This window comes from Schistocerca cancellata, chromosome 3 (assembly GCF_023864275.1).
Source record: "Schistocerca cancellata isolate TAMUIC-IGC-003103 chromosome 3, iqSchCanc2.1, whole genome shotgun sequence".
NCBI classification, from domain to species: domain Eukaryota; kingdom Metazoa; phylum Arthropoda; class Insecta; order Orthoptera; family Acrididae; genus Schistocerca; species Schistocerca cancellata.
In genome coordinates this window covers 697,944,065-697,968,016 of record NC_064628.1, presented here as the reverse complement: position 1 = coordinate 697,968,016, position 23,952 = coordinate 697,944,065, and the positions used below count along the sequence as shown (strand labels likewise).

The 23,952-nt window shown below is 45.2% G+C and overlaps 1 protein-coding gene, 1 long non-coding RNA gene, 1 other non-coding gene and 1 pseudogene across 3 annotated transcripts in view; 2 read left to right on the top strand and 2 right to left on the bottom strand.

Annotated features, from left to right (window-relative positions):
* The window catches only part of LOC126175684 (ecdysone-inducible protein E75), a 466,380-nt gene that overhangs the window by 128,724 nt on the left and 313,704 nt on the right, over positions 1–23,952 (top strand). The gene's annotated exons all lie outside the window — the stretch shown is intronic.
* LOC126175685 (uncharacterized) overlaps positions 1–23,952 on the bottom strand; it is a 165,312-nt gene that overhangs the window by 31,136 nt on the left and 110,224 nt on the right. The gene's annotated exons all lie outside the window — the stretch shown is intronic.
* Positions 9,299–9,416, bottom strand: LOC126177509 (5S ribosomal RNA; annotated as a pseudogene).
* On the top strand, positions 16,170–16,243 carry Trnat-ugu (transfer RNA threonine (anticodon UGU)). The gene has a single exon. It is a non-coding gene; the product is annotated as a tRNA-Thr (tRNA).

Here is a 23,952-nt window from a genome sequence, read left to right as displayed (position 1 = left end):
TATATGTTTAAAAATTTCGAGACGCTTTATAATTAAGGCTTGATTCTTTAGACTTCTTTTTTCTACGATTTTATGACTATATAATAGATATTACGGCTCGTACAAAAGCTTACAAACAATCGCTTCCTCCCGTAAATTTTCTAGTGGAACAGGAAAGGGAATGGTTAGTTGTTTCAGCAAATACTATCCTCCATGCATATATCAGTGACTTGTCGATTATTTATATAGATTACTCAGTCTACTATTTATTTAAGAAACTAGGAGCAAGTACGCCAAATGCTTTAAATAAGTACTTCAAAGCGTCACCACTAAGAAAAATTGTGCTTTAGGTCGCAAAAACGAGAAAATAAATACGCAGAAATAGCAGAAAAATGGACAAATTAGCAGGGATATAATCGCTAATGTGTGGCAAATTCGGTGTTTTTCGGACACTTGCAAAAGTACTAGCGTACTGTCAAGTCGTTTTGCAAGACTATCACTGCAAAAATGTGCGTCAGGCTCTGTAATACTATAAAGTGTCGTATCACACCGAAAACTACCAAAAATCGAGTGCATCTGAACTGTGACACCTAACGCAAAGAAGCAGGATGTAATATCACTTGCGCTTAAAAGTTACGTAGCTGGTTTATTATCGGTATCAAATGGATACTGTTGAAACGTCTGTGCAACATATATAAACAATCCACGACACGTACGAAAAGAATCCATCTGTACTAGGGATGTAGCTACATTCTAGATATATAGGGCGCTATGCGGACAAACACACGACGTCCCGAGAGCAATGTATGTTGACAACACAAAATTTGTTCTGCGCATGTGAATGCTCACTCCAGAGATATTTACTCTATGGTTCCCGCCACGGATTCTCAGCCAAGAAACACAGCGCAGCTGGCCACGGCGCTGGAGTCGTCAAGGCTCCACACATCACTGTAGGTACCTTCCAGAACTTCTCAGACTCTCTAACTGCACGTCCGCTCTGCAAAAGGTGGTTCATCAGGCTGCTGTTAGATGGTCAGAGTAATATGACTGGACCATATTTTACTGAAATGACGACAAACAAATTTGTGTATTTTCCGCCAGGGACGCAAAGCGATCAGCTACTGTAGGAGACGATGGTTGCCCAAGGCGTCCAATTCTGTTTCTGACGTCAGCCTAGAGCGAAGGCGTGCCAATCACCGCTACAGAGGCCGAGACCCAGAAACTGTGCAGGTGCCAGGCCAGTTGGAAACACAGGGCACTTCTGCGAAGCAATCATTTCTATTAAAAGGGGCGTTAGAAGACACCAAGGCGCCCAGGTGAACACATGCGCATTGTGAGTGTGTGAGTGCGTATGTGTGTGTGTGTGTGTGTGTGTGTGTGTGTGTGTGTGTGCGTGTGCCTGTGTGTAAAAAAATAGGTTAACTTCAAGTGGAAGAAGTGCCGCTGTAGATGTGTTTCAAATAGTGACGCTATGTGTCAAAGGAAAGACTGAAATGTCGAACCATGACATACGACATACAGCATCACTCTATGTGATGCCTGTTGAGAAATCAGTCGGTAGAGGCATTACATTAGTGGGCTCATCATTTTTCATTCCTACTCGTGCAATTTCTCCTAGTAAATAAATTGGTTGTTATTTTCTTTCTGTTTTATAGGATACCGGTTTTTAAATAAAAATTGCTGTGTGGAATAGGAGTTCAGAAGGAATAATTTCAAGTTACATTTAAAACTTGCTCTGCTACCTGTCAAACATTTTATGTTATTGGACAAGTGATCAAATATTTTTGTTGGTGAATAATGAACTACTTTCGGAGCCACTACAGCTTTAACAGTGGGTACTAAATGTCATTTTCTCCTTCTAGTGTTTTAGGTATCGACATCGCTAGGCTTTTGAAAGTGTGGCGGATTATTTATGAGGAGGCCGGCCGCTGTGGCCTAGAGGTTCTAGGCGCTTCAGTCCGGAACCACGCGGCTGCTACGGTCGCAGGTTCGAATCCTGCCTCGGGCATGGGTGTATGTGATGTCCTTAGGTTATGAAACTTGCCCGCGAAAGGCAAAGGTCCCGAGTTCGAGTCTCGGTCGGGCACACAGTTTTAATCTGCCAGGAAGTTTCATATCAGCGCACACTCCGCTGCAGAGTGAAAATCTCATTCTGGAAACATCCCCCAGGCTGTGGCTAAGCCATGTCTCCGCAATATCCTTTCTTTCAGGAGTGCTAGTTCTGCAGGAGAGCTTCTGTAAAGTTTGGAAGGTAGGAGACGAGATACTGGCAGAAGTAAAGCTGTGAGTACCGGGCGTGAGTCGTGCTTCGGTAGCTCAGTTGGTAGAGCACTTGCCCGCGAAAGGCAAAGGTCCCGAGTTCGAGTCTCGGTCGGGCACACAGTTTTAATCTGCCAGGAAGTTTCATATCAGCGCACACTCCGCTGCAGAGTGAAAATCTCATTCTGGTCCTTAGGTTAGTTAGGTTTAAGTAGTTCTAAGTCTAGGAGACTGATGACCTCAGATGTTAAGTCCCATAGTGATTGGAGCCATTTGAACCGTTTGAATTTATAAGGCATTTTAGTAGGAAACATTCACTGAAGTGAAAAAAGTCGTGGGATACCTCCTAATGTTCTATCGGGTCTCCTTTTGCCCAGAGTATTGCAGCAACTCGACGTGACATGGACTGAACAAGTCCTTGGAAATCCTCTGCAGAAACAATGAGCCACGCTGCCTCTATAGGCGTCCATAACTGGGGAAGTGTTGCCGGTGCAGAATTTTGTGTACGAATTGACCTCTCGATAAATGTTCGATGGGATTAATGTCGGGCGATCTGGGTGACCAGAGCATACGCTCGTGCTATACAAGTACAACCAGTCGCGAACAAATGTGGCCCACTGACATGGTTCGTTGTCATTCATAAACATTCCATGGTTGTTTGGGAACAGGACGTCCATGAATGGCTGCAAATGGTCTTCAAGTAGCCAAATGGCCAAAGACACAGTTCGTTCCATGTTAGCATAGTCCATGCTGTTATGGACCCATCACCAGCTTTCACAATGCTTTGTTGACAACTTTGGTCCTTGATTTGGTGGAGTCTGCGCCTCACTCGCAATGTACCATCAGCTCTTACCAATTGAAATCCGGAGTCATCTAACTACGCCACGGTTTTCTTATCGGCTGCGGTCCAACGGATATGGTCACGAGCCCAGAAGAGGCGCTGCAGGCAATGTCGTGCAGTTAGCAAACTCACCTGTATCGGTCGTTGCTGTCACAGCCCATGAACTTCGTCGCACTGCCCTAACTGATACGTTCGTCGTATGTCACACACTGATTTGCGGTTACTTCATGCAGTGTTGCTTGTCTCCGAGCACTGACAACTCTAAGCAAAAGGTGCTGTTCTCGGTCGTTAAGTGAAGGCCGTTGGCCGCTGCGTTGTCCTTGGTGAGACCTAATGGGTGAAATTTGGTATTCTCGGCACACTCATGACATGGAGGATCGCGGAATACTGAATTGTCTAAGGAATTGCGTCTAGCTCCAACTACCATTCCGCTTTCAAAATCTATTAATTCCATTTTTGAGGACATAATCACGTCGGAAACCTTTTCACACAAATCACCTTAGTACAAATGACAGCTTCGGCAACGCCTTACCCCTTTATACCTTATGTACGCGATACTACCGCCACCTGTGAAAGTGCATATCGTCATCCCACAAATTTCTTGTACACTGAAAGTGGAGTTAAGATGCGTAACTCCTTGAAGAGGTACCTGCATTGTGACTGTGGGTGAACACCACGTATCAGTTTTATCTCCCCCTTTTGTGTAATCGATAGTTTTTTGTAACTATAGCTGTAACTTCGCTATCGCTCGGTACCCTAGACTCTTTAAAGAGCCGAACTGCGCTGTATAAAACAGCTCCAAAGGTGTGATTAGTTTGCAAATGAGTTGATGTACTAAATATTTGACGCTAAGGAGGTAAAATATTGTTAAAGACACAAAACCCTAATTATATAAGTTTTATTAGTTTCAGATTATTCACTCACTGCCTAATAAATAGGTCAAAACCAAACTGGTAAATCAGAAAAAAAAATGCTCCCATTATCAAGCCCTAGGTGATTACAGAAGGGGTACTTTTCGCTCTGTTTTAAGAAAAAGTAGTTTTGCACGTATCAATGTTTTTTATGTAAGATCGCCTGAGCTATGCTGTGGTATGAAACCGATAAGGTGCTCTGGAAGCAAGCCACCACGAAAGATTCCGAGGACACATATGCATTTTGCAGGTGCGTTCCATGGTAAATGTGAATACCTTCTGCAAAATGTGTTGTGAACAGAGTTTGTGGTAAAGAAGTAGCAAATTTAAAAGTCACGCGTGATGTTGAAGTTTTATTGCATGAACAGCGAAACTTTCACAAGCGATAAACTTTTTTCTTGTCATTGTTTCGTGGGGGTGTCCACGAGAAAAGGTTTCTAAAAGGTGTGAAATTATGTGTAAAGTTTGTTGGACGTCGTTAAGTGTTCTCATTCTCAAACACTAGATGAATAAATTCTGGGTAATTTGTGCACTGTGAGTTACACTGCCTCAAGATAGATTCGCAGTACCTAATACTTGTGTGATTGTGTAATTCTTTAACGTAAGACTACAATTCTTAATGAGTAGATTATGAAAGCATATTAATTTTTAAATTTTGTCAGTAATTGTAAGGAATACTGAAAAGCAAATTTAGTTTCCCTTGAAGCAGTTAGATAGACATCCTGCAACTAGTGACTTGGGGGCCCTTTAAAGCATTTAGTAATAGACCATATTTATGTATTTACAGCTTATTTAGCCTGACCATATTAGGGACTATAGCCATCTAATCAGGAGCAACACATATAAGAAAATATCACATAAAAATCACAATAATAATAATTTGCATTATTAATAAATATAATAATTGACAATAATAATAACAACAGCACTAATAATAATGATAAAGTAATAGAGGTATTGATAATTATGTTGATTTGTTATTACATGACATATTTAGAAAGTATAATTTGCATCATTAATAGAAAGTAATGATAATAATACTCATAATAATGCTGCATGTGTTAGAAGACTGATTCGCTTGTTTCCAATACTAGTAATTGTACGAAGTGTAGGAGTAGCTGAGCTTAATTGTCTGAGGAGCCCAACTCGTACGACCCGGTGTTTTGTGAGGATAAACAGAGGTGTTGTGTGTTGACGGGCGACGTGTCGCGAATCCCCAGTGTGCTCCCCAATGGCTTCGCGTCGCCCCGGCGAGACCGACGTGAGAGGATTACTAGCCAGAGTGCTCACACGTGGCGCCGTGCCCGCCAATTACAGTGAACCTCTCAACCCAGAGCGCCATCACCAACTGGACTCTCTCCGGGCGAGGGATGAGCACATCTCATGCACATCGGAACAGAAGGAAGTACGAATCACTGGGTACTCGGGTAACAGGACGGCAGCAGTTACTGTATACTCCATACGAGAGGTGTCTTCGGTTAAAATAAAAGAGGAAATGGTAGTGCTTTGTACCCTAGAGTTTATAGGAAGTCAAACACACAGATGCGGCAGTGAAACTGGCGGTTTTGAAACCTCAACCAGCGATACAAATTCATTCACAACAAATTGCCCAACTCAAAGATGTCACCTTTCAGGTGGTCGCCAGTTTCCTTCACACGTACTTAAAGTCTTTTACGCAAGTTTCGCATGCATCTTGCAGGACTGGCGCTGGGATTGGGTTAACTTTCTCGAGAATTTGATCCTTCAGTTTCTGGGAAGATCTGAGATTTCAAATGACCCCAGAGGAAGAAATTACACGTCAGAGGATCTTCGAGGCCAGGCCAGGCAGCGAGGTATGTCATGCGGCCCCGTCTTGTTGGAAGAATGTACACTACTGGCCATTAAAATTGCTACACCAAGAAGAAATGCAGATGATAAGCGGGTATTCATTCGACAAATATATTATACTAGAACTGACGTGTGATTCACGCAATTTGGGTGCATAGATCCTGAGAAATCAGTACCCAGAACAACCACCTCTGGCCGTAATAACGGCCTTGATACGCCTGGGAATTAAGTCAAACAGAGCTTGGATAGCGTGTACAGGTACAGCTGCAAATGCAGCTTCAACACGATACCACAGTTCATCAAGAGTAGTGACTGGCGTATTGTGACGAGCCAGTTGCTCGGTCACCATTGACCAGACGTTTTCAATTGGTGAGAGATCTGGAGAATGTGCTGGTCAGAGCAGCAGTCGAACATTTTCTGTATCCAGAAAGGCCCGTACAGGACCTGCAACATGCGGTCGTGCATTATCCTGCTGAAATGTAGGGTTTCACAGGGATTGAAAGAAGGGTAGAGCCACGGGTCGTAACACAACTGAAATGTAACGTCCACTGTTCAAAGTACCGTCAGTGCGAACAGGAAGTGACCGAGACGTGTAGCCAATGGCACCCCATACCATCACGCCGAGTGATACGTCAGTATGGAGACGACGAATACACGCTTCCAATGTGCGTTCACCGCGATGCCGTCAAACACGGATGCGACCATCATGATGCTGTAAACAGATCATTTGCATATCACAGCATCTACTTCATGTCGGTTAAATTTCGCGTCAGTAGCACGTCATCTTCGTGGTGTAGCAATTTTAATGGCCAGTAGTGTATCAGTAGTTACAGGGAGATCAGCAAACTGTTACACTAGGAATTCGTTCAACATAACGTTCTCTATCCAAAGGCCCTATGGTTCCAAACGACGCACCACACATCAGTTTTCTCACTGTGAACTGGCGTTTAATGAAGCATTTCAGGATTTTCATGCGATCAGTATCTAACATTTTGCTTGTTAGTGAAGCGTAACACATAAAAATTAGCCTTATCGCTCATTATCAGGTTGTCGCACAGGCCTGGGTCGTCGTTGATGAATTCCAACAATTCTTGGCCAAAACTTAGTTCCTTTGGAAAGTCGTACGCATTCAGTTCTATCTGAATTTTCTAAGGGTGGTACTGCAGTTCTTTGTGCAACATTCACCTACACGGCTATCCGATACGCCAAGTTGCAGCGCGTCGAATGCAAAACGCCTGGGACTTCGGCTGAAGGCTTCTGGCACTCTTGCAACATTCTCTGGTGTGCTCACACTTATTGCACTTCCACCCCTCCTTCGGAACGTACTACACATTTCGTCAAAGCTCTTGTACTCACAGTTTGATACCATGTGCAGACGGGGCTGGAGCATGACGTGCGAGAATGTAATGGGCATGAAATACACGCTGAGCGGCCACGTACGTAGCCGTCGTTGGTTTTGTAAAACGCCGTCACAGCAACGGCACGTTGTTAACTGGTCCACGCCACCATCTCGACTGAACATCGATGTCAGGGTCAGTGCCAATGGTTTGCTGTCCAGATGGCACCACTCCCGTTTTCTGATTTCTAACGTAATGCCCTATTTCCCGGGTTGGCAAATCGCCCGTTTCACTGCCGCACCTTTTAGGCGCCATTTTTCACCCTCATCCTCCCCTGAAGCAAGCCGCTCTGAAGAATCTCTTTTTGCATGAATTTCACATCAGTGACAGTAAGAGGTGGCGATCACAGCTGAAATTCGATAGGCAACATTGATATCCAAAGGTTACGATGACCTTTCCTTAAGCACAACCTTTCGAACTGAGCGGTAATAAAAATAATGGAAACGAGAAGAAAGCGGAACCTCCAGCACATTTAGAAGGGTATCGTTTGATATCACGGTAACCAACAGCTTAGCTGACCTTACGAAAGAACACAAGTTAAAAGACTTCTCCCGAACCACGACGGACGTGCCTGTTCTCCTCCTCACTGCGGGAGTAAATGGAGTGACGTGTGGTTGTGGCATCGTATAAGTCGGCGAAAGTGAAAGGGCAATAAAAGAACGTGTCAAAGAACACGAACACCACACACATCTAAGATAAAATATAGAACTAGCGGTACCTGAGCATCAAAACTATGTGGCTAGGTTATGAATTTCTTGAACATACGAGTGCTAACCAGAGAATGTAATAATTATGGAAGGAAAGTCCGTGAAGTAGTTGAAATATCAGAGAATGACGGTTTGAATAGAGGTGATGGCTACAGCCTTCCGTCTTTGCGGCTATCCGCTATCATGGAAGTAAACTTTCTTTCTTTCTTTCGCTTACGCCATAGTCCCGCAGCGATCGCAGGGTCGGCGCGGTTAGAACGGATTTGGCAAGGTTAGATTTAGGGGTAGCTGGATGCCCTTCCTGCCGCCACCCAGTGCCCCCCAGGGATGGAACCAGTGTACCCCAGCTGTCTGCATTTAGTGTAAATCGTGAAATAGTGCGAACGTGTTTCAAATGTCTGCGACGCGTGAAACTGAGGCAGAACGTGGGGACCAGCTAGGTACTCACCTAGCGGGATGTGGAAAACCGCCTAAAAACCACATCCAGGCTGGCCGGCACATCGGCTCTCGTCGTTAATCCGCTGGGCGGATTCGATCCGGGGCCGGCACGCCTACCCGAGTCCAGGAACCAGCGCGTTAGCGCTCTCGGCGACCCTAGCGTGTTTATCATGTAAGTAAACATCTAGCTATTATTCCCCCAAACTCCTAACGTAACTACATTACCCACAACGATTGTTGTGGGCGTGTTGGTTGTTAATCGTCGTCATTTCGTGCTGACCAGATAACGAGTGGTGGTCGAAAACTCGTAGTGAATTCCTACCTTTATGTTTTCAATTTGTTTAAATGATTTACATGCTCTAATACCTATAGAATGTCACAGTCAGTACATTTATAACTTACATTCGTTTCCATATTTTATTTTCCATAAAATTATTAATGTTTTCACATATCACTCCCTTCTTTCAACTAACATTTATCTCAGAAATTACACTTTTACATCTTAACATAGTTACAGAGGTTTCTTAACACTAACCGTTAGTATAAGGTCGATAATTTTACTGCGTCGGTTTGCATTCGATATCATTTAAATAAATAAAAAAATTTAGACATTTCAATTTGAATTTAACTCTATTATCGCAAGTGGCCCGTGCAATGTTCTGCCAATTATTATTTTTCTCACAATCGGGAGTGGAAATGGAACGTAATATTCAGGAATTGAAATTTAAGTAGCATGAAGCACTCCGTCTTGAGGCCACGAGTGGCCTACCGGAACCATCTGACCGCCGTGTCACCCTTAGGGGAGGATGCGGATAGGAGGGGCGTATGGTCAGCCCACCGCTCTCCCGGTCGTTATGATTGTATTCTTGACCGAAGCCGCTACTATTCGGTCGAGTAGCTCCTCAATTGGCATCACGAGTCCGAGTGCACCCCGAAAAATGGCAACAGCGCATGGCGGCCTGGATGGTCACCCATCCAAGTGCCGACCACGCCCGACAGTGCTTAACTTCGGTGATCTCACGGGAACCGATGTATCCACTGCGGCAAGACCGTTGCCTGTAGTAAATGAAGAGCCAGTAAAAATTTTTTCGACGTTTTGGTGGCTTTCACGTACGTCCACCCGCAGTAGCTGCTCAACTGCCATCACGAAGCTGAGTACACCTCGTTCCAGTACTCCGACCAAAGAAAAATGCCTTGCAGTTCCTTCGCGTGGCCATCAGCAGCGCTGACCGTTCAGCTACGGAGGCGCAGTCGCTAAAAGAGACATGACGTGTTGGAGTACACACAGCTTGCTATTCCATGACAGCGGTGTTAGGAACGTGACTGTGGGAACAGCGAGAGGCTGCCTCGTCCTCGCTGAGCTTGGCGAGCGTCAGCCCCAGTTTCAGAAGTCCGCCCCTCCTGCTTCGCCTCCGCCTGCAGACTGCACTACCGCCCCCGCCGCTCCCACCGCCTCCGCCAGGCAGGCGTTCTCGAGTTTGCGACTTCCACCAGCCCTGCCCCAGATTCCAGATCCAGGGACGCCTGGCACAATCTCTCACCGACGCACATTTTTTTTCTCCTTGTTACAGCAAACCTGAGATGCCGTTTTTCATGGCCTCACTTATGCGCTCTGAAAATACTGAAGTTCTGAATCTTTCTTCCCATGCTCGACGTTCGAGGTCGTAGTACTGAAGTAAAAAGGCAATTATTTTATTAAAGAAATAACACTGTTGTAATCGACCTCCCGCCCTTCAGCCTCCCACTACCCTCCCCCCCCTCCTCCCTCTCTCTCTCGTCCACTGCGGCCGGCTCTCTCTCTCTCTCTCTCTCTCTCTCTCTCTCTCTCTCTCTCTCTCTCCCTCCCTCCCTCCCTCCCTCCCTCCCTCCCTCTCCCTCTCTCCCTCCCTCCCTCTCCCCCTCTCGCCCTCTCTCTCTAGTTCTTATACTAATTTGTTGTAATACCGGGTGATCAAAAAGTCAGTACAAATTTGAAAACTGAATAAATCACCGAATAATATAGATAGAGAGGTACAAATTGACACACATGCTTGGAATGACAAGGGGTTTTATTGGAACCAAAGAAATACAAACGTTCAAAAAATGTCCGACAGATGCCGCTTCATCTGATCAGAATAGCAATAATTAGCATAACAAAGTAAGACAAAGTAAAGATGATGTTCTTTACAGGAAATGCTCAATATGTCCACCATCATTCCTCAACAATAGCTGTAGTCGAGGAATAATGTTATGAACAGCTCTGTAAAGCATGGCCGGAGTTATGGTGAGGCATTGGCGTCGGATGTTGTCTTTCAGCATCCCTAGAGATGTCAGTCGATCACGATACACTTGGGACTTCAGGTAACCCCAAATCCAATAATCGCACGGACTGAGGTCTGGGGACCTGGGAGGCCAAGCTGACGAAACTGGCGTCTGAACAGATGATCATCACCAAACGACGCGCGCAAGAGATCTTTCACGCGTCTAGCAAAACTTCGGTCTTTTTTTTTTTTTTTTTTGTTCTAGTAAAACGCTATGTCATTCCAGGCAGCTTTATTAAGTTTTCAAATTTATACTGATTTTTTGATCACCCGGTACATCAGTAACGAAACTCGTGGACATCAACAACGCTGGAAAGTTCCCAGATGTGTGTCTCGTAAATTATTCATTGAGTAATGGCACCGTTCGGGATCAAACATTGTACCAGGGAATGTATCTCATCAGCTAAAATGGTCTCATATTTCTTGACAGTATTGCGGCCTTGCGTAGTAACCATGAGGCATGGAATAACACGACGCGGCTGATCAAATCACAACCCAACGCTCGCCATTTTTCATTCTTGGACGTAAACTCGGCCATGAGTTGGAAACAGCGTGAAACAAGACTCATACGACCAAATGACTTTCTTCCATTGTCCCGCATTGCAAGTTTTATGGCTTCTGTGCCGTGTTTTCCCAACTTATAGAGCTCTTTTCGTGTTGTTTTGGTGCCGACAGGGTTCGCGAGTGCGACATTCAGTACACCAGTGCAGCTGTCGTCCTCTTATTTATCGTCAAAATCCTCGTCACGACCACTCAACATACAGTTTCTTCCGAGTTGTGACTCAGCGGATGCTTTTTTCCGCATTCCCTGCAGTATAAATCTTTCACTCGGTACCTCTTGAAACACTTAACACTTAGCCACCTTGGCTTCTGCGGCATGTACCATCCGAACATCAACAATCTACCCTCGTACGAATGCACTGAGCTCCGTCATAAAGCCCTCACATATACACAGAGCACTGTTCTGGCCACTACTGACACTTGCGGCTGACTGAGGACACTGCACAGACGCCTCCGGAGGTCAGATACAACACCGCAACCTGTAGGGTCGGCTAGCGCTGCATTTATATTAGAGCATCCATTTCTCGCGGGGTTTCCACATTTTCGTCCAATCCACGTATTTAGAAATATTGGAGACTGTGAAAGGTTATTTCTTGCTTCTTCAGCAGGTGACAATAGTCCAATTTTGCAATGAGCAGCAGCGATTGTTTGCAGACTGCATTATCCCGTTGCTCTATTTCCGCAGTAAGGTTTTTGATAGTAACAGCACATCGTTTGAATAAATAGCGAAATCTTGACGACTGGAATGGTTTGGCAGGTTTGTGAAATACTTATCAAAATTTTTTTATTATTGCTTCACCTCTCATTCAGCAGCAAGTCTTTCAGAATTCACATCTCTCAGACACCTTGCCTGTAATCTACGGTGCTTGTACTGTAACGGCTTCTCAAGTGTCACTACTGGGCTGTTTTATCCCATAATCCAGCCACAGACCATGAAAATTGTTTCGGTGGCGGAAAAAGCTGAAATTAGGAGAAACAAAATTTCAGCCTGCCGTGGCTTGAAGACAGGATGAATGTTTGAAGTCAGTGGACCTTAAATTCTCCTTCCTTTCAGGACTCTTGGAAATTTCTTTGCCATAGATGGCCGTCAAGGGGAAAATATACTGACGGAAAAACATCGCAACACTAAAAAATAATTTATGTAGGGTTATGACATTTCTGTAATACATTTGTCTAGGAAGAGAATAACATAGCATTATCACAAGTTAATTTATGCGCGAGACAAGCCATTGCAAATGTGAAATGCACTCCGTCTTCAGGCCACAAGTGGCCTACCGGGACCATCCGAGCGAGATCCTCAGTTGGCATCACGAGGCTGAGTGCACCCCGTAAAATGGCAACAGCGCATGGCGGCTGGATGGTCACCCATCCAAGTGCCGGCCACGTCCAACAGCGCTTAACTTCGGTGATGTCACGGGAACCGGTGTATCCAATGCGGCATGGCAGTTGCCGCAAATGTGAAATGTTGGTACATTAATGAGCGGTGTAACCGTTAGAATGTCGAATGCAAGCATGCACACATGCATGTATTGTGTTGTACAGGCGCCAGATGTCTGTTTCTGCGACGGAGTTCCATGCCTGTTGCACTTGGTCGACCAATACAGGGACGGTTAATACTGTTTGTGGACGACGCTGGACCTTCGTCCGTGATGTCCCATGTGTGCTCGATTGGAGACAAACCTGGCTATTGAACAGGCCAAGGAAACAAGTTCATATTCTGTAGAGTATGTTGGGTTATAACAGCGGTAAGTAGGCTAGCATTATCTTGTTGGAAACACTCCCTGGAATGCTGTTCATGAATGACAGCACAACTTGTCGAATCACCAGACTGACGTACAAATTTGCAGTCAAGGTATGTGGGATGAACACTAGAGTGTTCCTGCTGTTATATGAAATCGCATCCCAGACTGTAACTCCACGTGTACGTCCAGTGCGTCTACGCCGCAGACAGGCTGACCGCAGAAGGTCACCTGACCTCCTCCTAACCAACACATGGCCATCACTGGCACCGACGTAGAACCAGCTTTCGCCAGAAAACACAACATACATCCTCTCCACCTTTTAATGAGCTCTCGCTTGACATCAGTCGTAAATGGATATGGTTTTGGGTTAGTGGAAGGTATGCTACTGGCTCGGAGCTGTCCTTTTAGTAGCCGTTTTGTCACTGTGGTGCTAGCTACTGCTCAGATTGCTGCTGCAGATGCAGTATGGTGCGCCAGAGCCATTTGCCGAACACAACAGGTCTTCCTTCTTGGCGTCTGAAGCTCGGTGTTCTTGCGACAATACTTTCTCGTGACCACCGCCGCCAGCAAACACACACTGTGGCGACATTCCTGCCAAGTCGTCCTGCAAAATCGCAGGAGGAACAGTCAGCTTCTCGTAGCCCTATTACATGATCTACTTCAACCTCTATCGCATTCTTGACTAAGGTAAGTTCACCACGTCCCATCTCAAAGGTATCTACATCTACATACATATTCCGCAATCCACCATACGGTGCGTGGCGGAGGGTACCTCGTACCATAACTAGCATCTTCTCGCCCTGTTCCACTCCCAAACAGAACGAGGGAAAAATGACTGCCTATATGCCTCTGTACGAGCCCTAATCTCTCTTATCTTATCTTGTGGTCTTTCCGCGAAATGTAAGTTGGTGGCAGTAAAATTGTACTGCACTCACACCACGTTCTGACTGCTTACAGCGCCATTTTTTCATCTAGTGGCAGAAAGCAAACTATTTTTTTTTTCGGCATACTCCGCGAGCGCAACGATTAATGAATATGCCTACAAAATGTCAGCGTCCTGCGATATATTCAGCGCTTGGAACACCGTCAGTTTAATGATAACTACGCGGTACTAGAGAGTAGAGGGTATAAACAGCAGAGAAAGACAGAGATTGGTTCAAAATGGTTCAAATGGCTCCGAGCACTATGCGACTTCACTTCTGAGGTCATCAGTCGCCTAGAACTTAGAACTAATTAAACCTAACTAACCTAAGGATATCACACACATCCATGACCGAGGCAAGATTCTAACCTGCGACCGTAGCGGTCCCTCGGCTCCAGACTGTAGCGCCTAGAACCGCAAGGATACTCCGGCCGGCGACAGAGATTTGGATCGAGCGAGGTGGCGCAGTGGTTAGCACATTGGACTCTCATTCGGGGGAACGACGGTTCGAATCCGTGAACCAATGTCCACGACTGTGACAGCGTGTATTCAAAGCGAACCTTATTTGTATCCTCATAATGGCGCTACTAGCGCCACTCTTATGCGACTGGTGCGAAATTTGAATAGAGGATGCGTTGAGTTGTTTGGGGGAAGAGACCAGAATGCGAGGTCATCGGTCTCATTGGATTAGGGAAAGACGGGAAAGGAAGTCTGCAGCGCACTTTTAAAGGAACCATCCCAGCATTTGCCTGGAGCGATTTGGGGAAATCACGGTAAACCTAACTCAGGATGGCCGGAAGCGGGATAGAACCGTCATCCTCCCGATTGCGAGTCCAGTGTGCTAACCACTGCGCCACCTCGCTCGGTAAATTAATCTGCCAGGAAGTTTCATATCAGCGCACACTTCGCTGCAGAGTGAAAATCTCATTCTGGAAACATCCCCCAAGCTGTGGGTAAGCCATGTCTCTGCAATATCCTTTCTTTCAGAAGTGCTAGTTCTGCAAGGTTCGCAGGAGAGCTTCTGTAAAGTTTGGAAGGTAGGAGACGAGATACTGGCAGAAGTAAAGCAGTGAGTACCGGGCGTGAGTCGTGCTTCGGTAGCTCAGATGGTAGAGCACTTGCGCACGAAAGGCAAAGGTCCCGAGTTCGAGTCTCGGTTGGGCACACAGTTTTAATCTGCCAGGAAGTTTCAAATTTGAATAGACATCATTCTTCAGATGTTGAAACACGCCAACCAAGTTTCGTTATGTTGGGTGTTGCGATTTTTTTTTTCCATCAGTTTAAATACTCACCCTTAAAATCAGCCTAGTCGACTCTGACCAACTCCCATTTAGGATGACTAGGGAAAGAGCAGTCCGCCCCGTTTCTAGGCGAAATAAAAATAAACCCTCCGCCTGAAAACGAAAACTGCACACGTGAGTGGCCTAGAAAAGATATATTACAAGTCTTTCTCCCCTATGCGACAGAAGTGCGAGTGGATGTCGGGTAGCTGTATGGGACGGAACTTGGTCTAGCCGGTAGACCAGTTGGAGATGACGGTGCAAAATGGCGATGTTGCGGGCGGTGGGAGGCGTCCCGGCGCGCCACGTGCTGGCGTGTTGACAGTGTGAAGGGCACGGCCCCCGCTGCAGGGTCGAGCCATCGATCGCGCCGGCACGTGCGCAGCCGGCAGCCGGCAGGCGGCCCTGACCGCCGCTTTCACTGCCGCCGCCCCGCCCCGCCCCCCCGCAGGTGCACGCACTGCTCTGCGTACGCACTACTCACCGCCACACGGCTCGACCTTCGTAGGCCGCCGCCCACCGCGTGTAGGTGGATGCCGCTCCATTCTAGTCCATTAAGTGGTGCACAACAGGCAGCGAGAGAACGTACAAACGTTGAGTTGACGGGCGAGATACGCAGTACGAATCACAACAGCGGAAACTAACGCAGGTGAAAGTACAAAGTAAAACAGACAGAAACGCTCCAGTAGATGTGAGTCCGCGCACAACTAGTTAGCAAAGTGAATGCATGTATACTAAGATGGTATCTGTTCTTTCGAACATGTCCGTAAGAACAGATACCATCTTAGTATATATATAATTAAGGCTCCCCGGCCACTTGACCGTCTTCTTTTGTGCGAATGCACAAACAGTGCCCGAACTCTTACGGGAAATGGCAACGCGCCGCGAGTAATGAGTATAATGGGCGGGGGCACTACGAATGTAGTGCGGGACAATACGTTGAGAATGTGGGTTTCGCGGGAGGCGTGGTAGAGATAAATCCCTGCAGTCGCGCTATCCTCTGTGTCCTCGGTGGCTCAGATGGATAGAGCGTCTGCCATGTAAGCAGGAGATCCCGGGTTCGAGTCCCGGTCGGGGCACACATTTTCATCTGTCCCCGTTGACGTATGTCACCGCCTGTAAGCAGCTAAGGGTGTTCATTTCATTGTGATTTGAAAGTAAATACAAATGTCTTGTTACGAACTTCCAATGCCTTCAATATTTTCTTCTATGCTGTACAGATGTATCTGAAACGCAAATTTTGGGTCGATTAGGTCTACAACTTCGCTTCCGTAATTTTTTCTCAAAGTTCGAGGCTTTATTGTGAATATTTTACAAAAAATTTACGATTCAGCATATTGTCCATCGCTAACCATTACTTTCTTCCATCTTTGGGACAGGACACGAATTCCGTGGCGGAAGAACACGGCGTCTTTTGAGGAAACCCATGAATCGATCCAATTTTGCACTTGTCCATATGACCGAAGCCGCTGGTAAGCCAGGCCCTGTGCCGTCGATCGAAAAGGTGGGGCAATGTGTGGTGAATACGGCGGGTCGGGTAGCATTTCCCATTTCACCGTTTCCAAGTATGTTTTGACGGGTTTTGCGACATGGGGGTCGAGCATTGTCATGCTGAAAAGTCAATTTTCTTGTATATCGCCGTACTGTGACCGTTTGTCTTTCAGTGGTTAGCTTAAACGCATCGGTTGCTTTCGATAGCTATCTTCTGTGATTGTTTCCGTTGGTTTTAGTTACTTCGAAAATCTTCTCTCTTCCATCGCCATGCCGGTCTTCAGTGTTCAGATCACCGTCCCTGAAGTGTTGAAACCATTATCTCCACGTTCTTTCACTAACAGGTGTCTCACCATAAGTCTTACAAAGCATTTTATGAGCCTTAGCTGCAGATTATTTCATGTTAAAGAAGAAAATTAAAGCTTTATGATGTAATCACAAATGACTAATGTTTTGATGGCGTTATGTTTAGAAATGCTTAAGCTTACTGTATGACATTCACGACCTACCACCTGCACCACCACTTGACACTAGTGCCATCTACTGCAAAACGGGGGAAGCAAACTTGTAGCCCTAATAATAGGACTCATATTTGACCTTTGGCTTACGGGAAAGAACTACGATAATGTTTCAGCGCGTTATGATTTATAATTTAGTCTACAATAGTATTTGTTAAAGAAGTTGCTCCACGCATCACCCTCGCATTTGGATGCGCTCTTCTCTTCAGTAATTTTGCCGATTCATTGAAACACCTCTGCATCCTCTCTTAAATCACACAATTAGTTGCTCCATTTCTTCAAATGCACAAACTTCAACGATGTACGCATCTTCTGAGGTGGTCCCAGACAGAGTAATCTAGTGCACAGGTGATTTAGAAGGCGGAGATACAGCCCCTGTTCGATCTACCCATCATGGACAACAGTGATGCATTAGTTTTCATTCATCGACACGAAAATATGCCGGTCCCTATTCATGCATGTACAGAATTCCCTAACCGTGGATCATGTGGACAATGAGAACGCAATTATTGTTTTCCTAATTGGGTTTTGCTATAACATTACATATGAATGCGTTGCTATTGTTCTTTCGGACATGTCCGAAAGAACAGACAGTGTATATCGAAGATAGAGAAAGAAGAAAGGAGAGAAAAGGGAAGTAACTATTGATATCAGCTGCATCGGGACGAACGCTGTCGTTGCTCATTCCGCATAAAGTCCCAGTGCAGCTGACATTTATAGTTCCTTCTCTTTCCTTTTCTTCCTCCCACCTCCACCTTCAGTATATAATATAATATTCTAGTTCTCGCACCCTAGCTTTCAAAAGTCTATCTTTCCACCTTCTTAGGTCATATGTCCTCGCCTGAATAGCATACGCGTCCACACCGCCTCAGCCCTTTTTCTTCAATTATGTCCATTAAAGGGGTGCCCAGGTTCATTCTCTTACGTATGTCTTCGTTTTTAATTTCATCCCTTAGTATTAGTCTACAGCAACACCTCCAAAACCCGATCTCCACTGACCAGAAGTTTTTTGTAAATCCTTAAGTTATTCCCCATGTTTCTGCTTCGTACATTGCTAAACTTTCTCCAGCAGTTTAAGTATACTACTCTTCCTTTATGATACAATAGGTGTCTTCTATTAAATTCTATTTAATTGCTTGGTTGCTAGACTAGCTCGGCCATTGTGGTTCTTCATTTCACTTTAATTAACTCCAGCTCAGTCAACAATGTCTCCCAAGTATTCATAAAAGTCCACAGACCTTACTGTCCCACAATCTAACTCCTGTCTTGACCCACACCTCCAGTAACCAAATACTCCGATTTCTCCAAATTAATAGTTCAACCCCATTTCTAATAGTCTCTGTGCAACTTTTGAACCATGTTGTCCATCATCCTCACCTACAAAAATGACTTTGTCAGCAGCAAAAACCAAAGTATTTGCTTTGTTATAATTCCATTCTCAGATCACAATGTTTATTTGTAATCAGTGAATTAATTTCGGTTGATCGGTCGGTCGGTAATGACCATCATAACAGTCTCTCTTCATGTGCAGTATGTACATTCTATGGTGTTTTTTACATACCACAATCTTATTTGTTTGACGAAACCGAAACGGCTAATGATTTTGACCGTACCATCACATGTGATGGCCTAATATGTATAAGGCAACATTTTTCTGCTCAGGCTGAAGATGGTCATTACCAACCGAAATTAATGATCTGATTACAAATAAATATTTCGATTCAGGACAGGAACTATAACGAAACAAATATTTTCCTGGATTGCTGAAAACTTTTCATGACTATGTCATCTTGTGAACAAAAGTAAACAGCATGTCGTCGTTTATAGACGCACCTTACTACGACAGAATCTTTCTCTAAAAGTAAGATAGAAATTAAATATATTTTAAATAATGTAGGTGCTATCACGCATCCTCGACGTAACCATTTAGACATTCTCCAAATATTCTCGTACTTTCTTTAATTCTAAAAGCTCTAGCAACTTGACTTTAAACAACTCACTCCATTCTTTAACATTGCAGTCCGCAATTTATAGATGGGAATGCTGTCATAGGCTTTCGTAACGTCAACGAAAAGATCATGATGACCTCACGGCACGGAACTCATTCTCTTCTTCTTCGTCCACAATCAATGATTCGACTCTCGAATTTATAATTTTCCTACATCATCTGGAGAGTGAATTTTTTACACTCACTACTCTGTAGTCTGAGCCCAATTGTACGGGGAGTTAATCGAATATTTTATATTTTTGTCCAAATAGAATAATATTTCACCCTGGTTTCAGCGGCTGCTCGTAGAACAAACTAAAAATTGTCGCTAATATCTCGTTTGGGGGTCAGTGTTTACTGCGACGTTTTTGTTTCTGTTATCGAATCCTTTCGATCGCAATTTAAATATCTTAATTAACATAGCCAGATTTGCAACGTGTTTACATCATTTACAATCGTATACAAAGGTGAAACGCAGAGTGCATATGCTGAAAATAGTTGTGTTAACAAAGATATATTATTTTCAGCACAGGTTCTGTACTGATAACGTATTTGGCGCTTCCAAATAGCTGAAGATATCGGAGAGAGTGTATTTCCATTTTCTTCGTGATTTTAGATTTAGTTGTGCGAGCATTGACGTGATCCGTGGCATCTTCCTATGTCTAACGTTTCGTCTTCCAACGCTGGAGACGTCTTCAAAGGATATAATACTTCGTTGGTTGCTTTTCGAAATGTAACAACCTCAGGAAGCAGAACTTTAACAAGTACACGAGCGGCTATTGGACCGAGACATCACCCGACCGCAGTCATACGCTGTGGGGTCTGGCTGTCGCTTGTTAAGGAGCTTGCACTGCAGAAGAGTTGGTGCCGTTTGCTTTCAAAGCCCACAACTTGTCTAGTTTCCGTCCTTCTTTTCTGTCGAAGGTCTTTTTGTGCTTTCTGAATTTCTATCGCTGCTCTGTGCTCAGCAGCAGGTTAATAATTGGACCTTGATAAAATCGTAGTATCGGAGAAGCGAAATTGGTGATTCCCTGGTCCCAGAGCACGTTTTGTTGCTGTTGATTTATCCGTCTTCCCCAGATGATAATTGCTTTTGTGCACTTTAAGGGGGGAGTTAATGCTTGTTTTAGTTGTTCCTACGTACACTTGACCGCATGTGCATTTTGTATGCTCCTGCTGTGGTGAGAGATGAACGTAAAAATACTGCTTTTTCTCTGTTTAAATAGTGTGTCAATGCCGTCTGTCATTTGCGCCCAGATGAAACGAAGAGTATTACGACTGGGAGGAAAAACTTCCCCTTTAGCTAGTTCTTTATCGAAGGATGCTCCAGATTTTTTAGGATGTGGTGTCCTACTTGCTTTCTTAGTAATGGTAGCCATAATTTTCGTCAGGATAGCAGAGAGAGAGAGAGCTACGACTTGGTAGGCGGACTGGCCTGTAGCGGCTTGGTCAGCGAGAGCTGTCCGGAGTGTGTGTTAGAGCGAGAGGCGAGAGGGAAGGGAAAGTGCTGCCCACCCTGATGGGGAGGTCGCCGATCGATGTCGTCAACACGTGCGGCCTCTGCCGCTGCCCCTAAGTCCGCCCGGGCAGCCAGAAGGAGTCGCTAATGCCGTTACACGCACTCTCCTTGGCTCTTACTCCGGAGTACGCGGTGGAATGATATTTTATACGACGACGAAGTCAAATTCTGAATCTCAGACTCTCTCAGGCGATACTGCACCAGCAGAGGCCGCGCCACAGTATCGGAACGGCCCCTCTCGACACCAGTCGATGTCTGGCACTCACACGGTGTTTATATACCAGTGAGCTACGTTCGCGTTTTACAGACATAGAGATTTCCTTACTTATGTGTTCAGGTCAATACCGTAAGCTTAATAAGAAGTACAGGAATGCAACTCTTTATTTTTGTACAAACTTATTTCTTTTAATTCCATCATCCAAGCACGGTAGAACTTCTTCCCCTGTGTACATCATAGCTTTACGTGGAAGTCACCGAAGGCACCAGAACTATTATTATGAGTGTTCTTCTATTAGTCCGGCATTTAGCAATTTCATCCCTACATTTTTCTACACGAACATGTAACTACACTACTGGCCATTACAATTGCTACACCAAGGAGAAATGCAGATTATGAACGGGTATTCATTGGACAAATGTATTATACTAGAACTGACATGTGATTACATTTTCACGCAATTTGGGTGCATAGATTCTGAGAAATCAGTACCCAGAACAACCACCTCTGGCAGTAATAACGGCCTTGATACGCCTGGGCATTGAGTCAACAGAGCTTGGATGGCGTGTATTGGTACAGCTGCCCATGCAGCTTCAACACGATACCACAGTTAATCAAGAGTAGTGACTAGCGTATTGTGACGAGCCAGTTGCTCGGCCACCATACACCAGACGTTTTCAATTGGTGAGAGATCTGGAGAATGTGCTGGCCAGGGCAGCAGGTGAACATTTTCTGTATCCAGAAGGGCCCGTACAGGACCTGCAACATGCGGCCGTACATTATCCTACCGAAATGTAGGGTTTCGCAGGGATCGAATGAAGGGTAGAGCCACGCGTCCTAACATATCTGAAATGTAATGTCCACTGTTCAAAGTGCCGTCAATGCGAACAAGAGGTGACCGAGACATGTAACCAATGACACCCCATACCATCACCCCGAGTGATACGCCAGTATTGCGATCACGAATAAACGCTTCCAATGTGCGTTCACCGCGATGTCACCAAACACGGATGCTACCATCATGATGCTGTAAACAGAACCTGGATTCATCCGAAAAAATGACGTTTTGCCATTGGTACACCCAGGTTCGTCGTTGAGAACACCATCGCAGGCGCTCCTGTCTGTGATGCAGCGTCAAGGGTAACCGCAGCCATGGTCTTCGAGCTGATAGTCCATGCTGCTGCAAACGTCGTCTAATTGTTCGTGCAGATGGTTGTTGTCTTGCAAACGTCCCCATCTGTTGACTGAGGGATCGAGACGTGGCTGCACGATCCGTTACAGCCATGCGGACAAGATGCCAGTCATCTCGACTGCTAGTGATACGAGGCCGTTGGGATCCAGCACGGCGTTCCGTATTACCCTCTTGAACCCACCGATTCCATATTCTGCTAACAGTTATTGGATCTCGACCAACGCGAGCAGCAATGCCGCGATACGATAAACCGCAATCGCGATAGGCTACAATCCGACCTTTATCAAAGTCCGAAACGTGATGGTACGCATTTCTCCTTCTTACACGAGGCATCACAGCAAGGTTTCACCAGGCAAAGCCGGTCAACTACTGTTTGTGTATGAGAAATCGTTTTAAACTTTCCTCACGTCAGCTCGTTGTAGGTGTCGCCATCGGCGCCAACCTTGTGTGAATGCTCTGAAAAGCTAATCATTTGCATATCATAGCATCTTCATCCTGTCGGTTAAATTTCGCGTCTGTAGCTCGTCATCTTCGTGGCGTAGCAATTTTAATGGCCAGTAGTGTAATAACAAACGCTTTGCCGAAATGACGCCTTTACCACTTTTCCCTTTTGTTTCAGGTAAGTCAGAGGGAGGCCGATCCTCATTGCTGCTCGCTACAGGATCTGTCTCAAAGAATACGGTACTGGGCGGTGTTCGGGCATTTCAGGTAAGTTAGATTTCTTACGTTGCGGACCACCTTTTGCGATATCCAACTTGGTACATCCAGTACTGTTGGAACCCCCGGCTGCCAATGTCATAGAACGAGACGACGTGGTAGTGTTACTGGAAAGAGTAAGATTCAAATTAACGTCAAAGCATCCCGCCTTTTACCTGAATAAATGTAGGTAGATGCCAGGACAGTATCGAAGGGATGCGGGGTCAACATGGATACTTAGAGATGAACACTGTAACATACAGAAAAATGTTGAGGAGACCTTTATTCAGCAGTGGATACCTAACCGGTGATGACGGCTAAGAATTGTTGCTTTTAAGAAGGTTCTGCACGTCTTTCTCCGGACGTTCTCCAATAGGGCTAATACCCCGTCGCCGAGGACCTGCATTTCGACAGAGCGTTCAACTCTAAGCCTCTCCTGTCCCTCATCGGCGATGATTACTATTATACATCTCAAAATCCTGATTCTGTCTGACTGCAAGATTTACTGATTAACATTTTGAGAATATCACATTTTATAAATATTTAGGGGTCGTTGTAAGAAGTGAACACGTCAAATCAGTGTCAGGAAAGATGAATAGAGGTCTTAGAATTGTTGGAAGGATTCTGGGAAAATTCAAGGCATCTGTAAAAGAAATTGCGTACAAAAGGCTAGTGCGGTCAATTCTGGAGTGTCTTAATTTGCATCAACGCCATGTGATCAAAAGTCTCCGGACATAGTAGACATTCATATGCAGTGTGTCCACCCTTCGCCTTTATGACGGCTTGATCTCTGCTCGAGATGGTAGTGATGTTGGACGCTGGGATACGGAACGAAGTCGACGTTCTAATTCGTCCCAGTGGGTTGAGGTTGAGTTTCTGGTTAGGCCAGTCCATTCCAGGAGTGCTACTGTCCACAAACCGTTGATTCACTGAGACTGCTTTATGGCAGGGTGCAATGTCATGCTGATACAGTCAAAGTTTCCGAAATGATCCTCTATGTACGCAGTACCCGATGCTATAAAATGTGTTCATACCCTTCCACATTAGGCGTTTTCTTAAGCACAATAAGGAGACCACATCCTAATCACGGAAAACACTCCCGTACCATTACACCCAAACCCTTCCAACGGATTCCCACAGCGTATAGTGATTCGTCACTACAGATCAC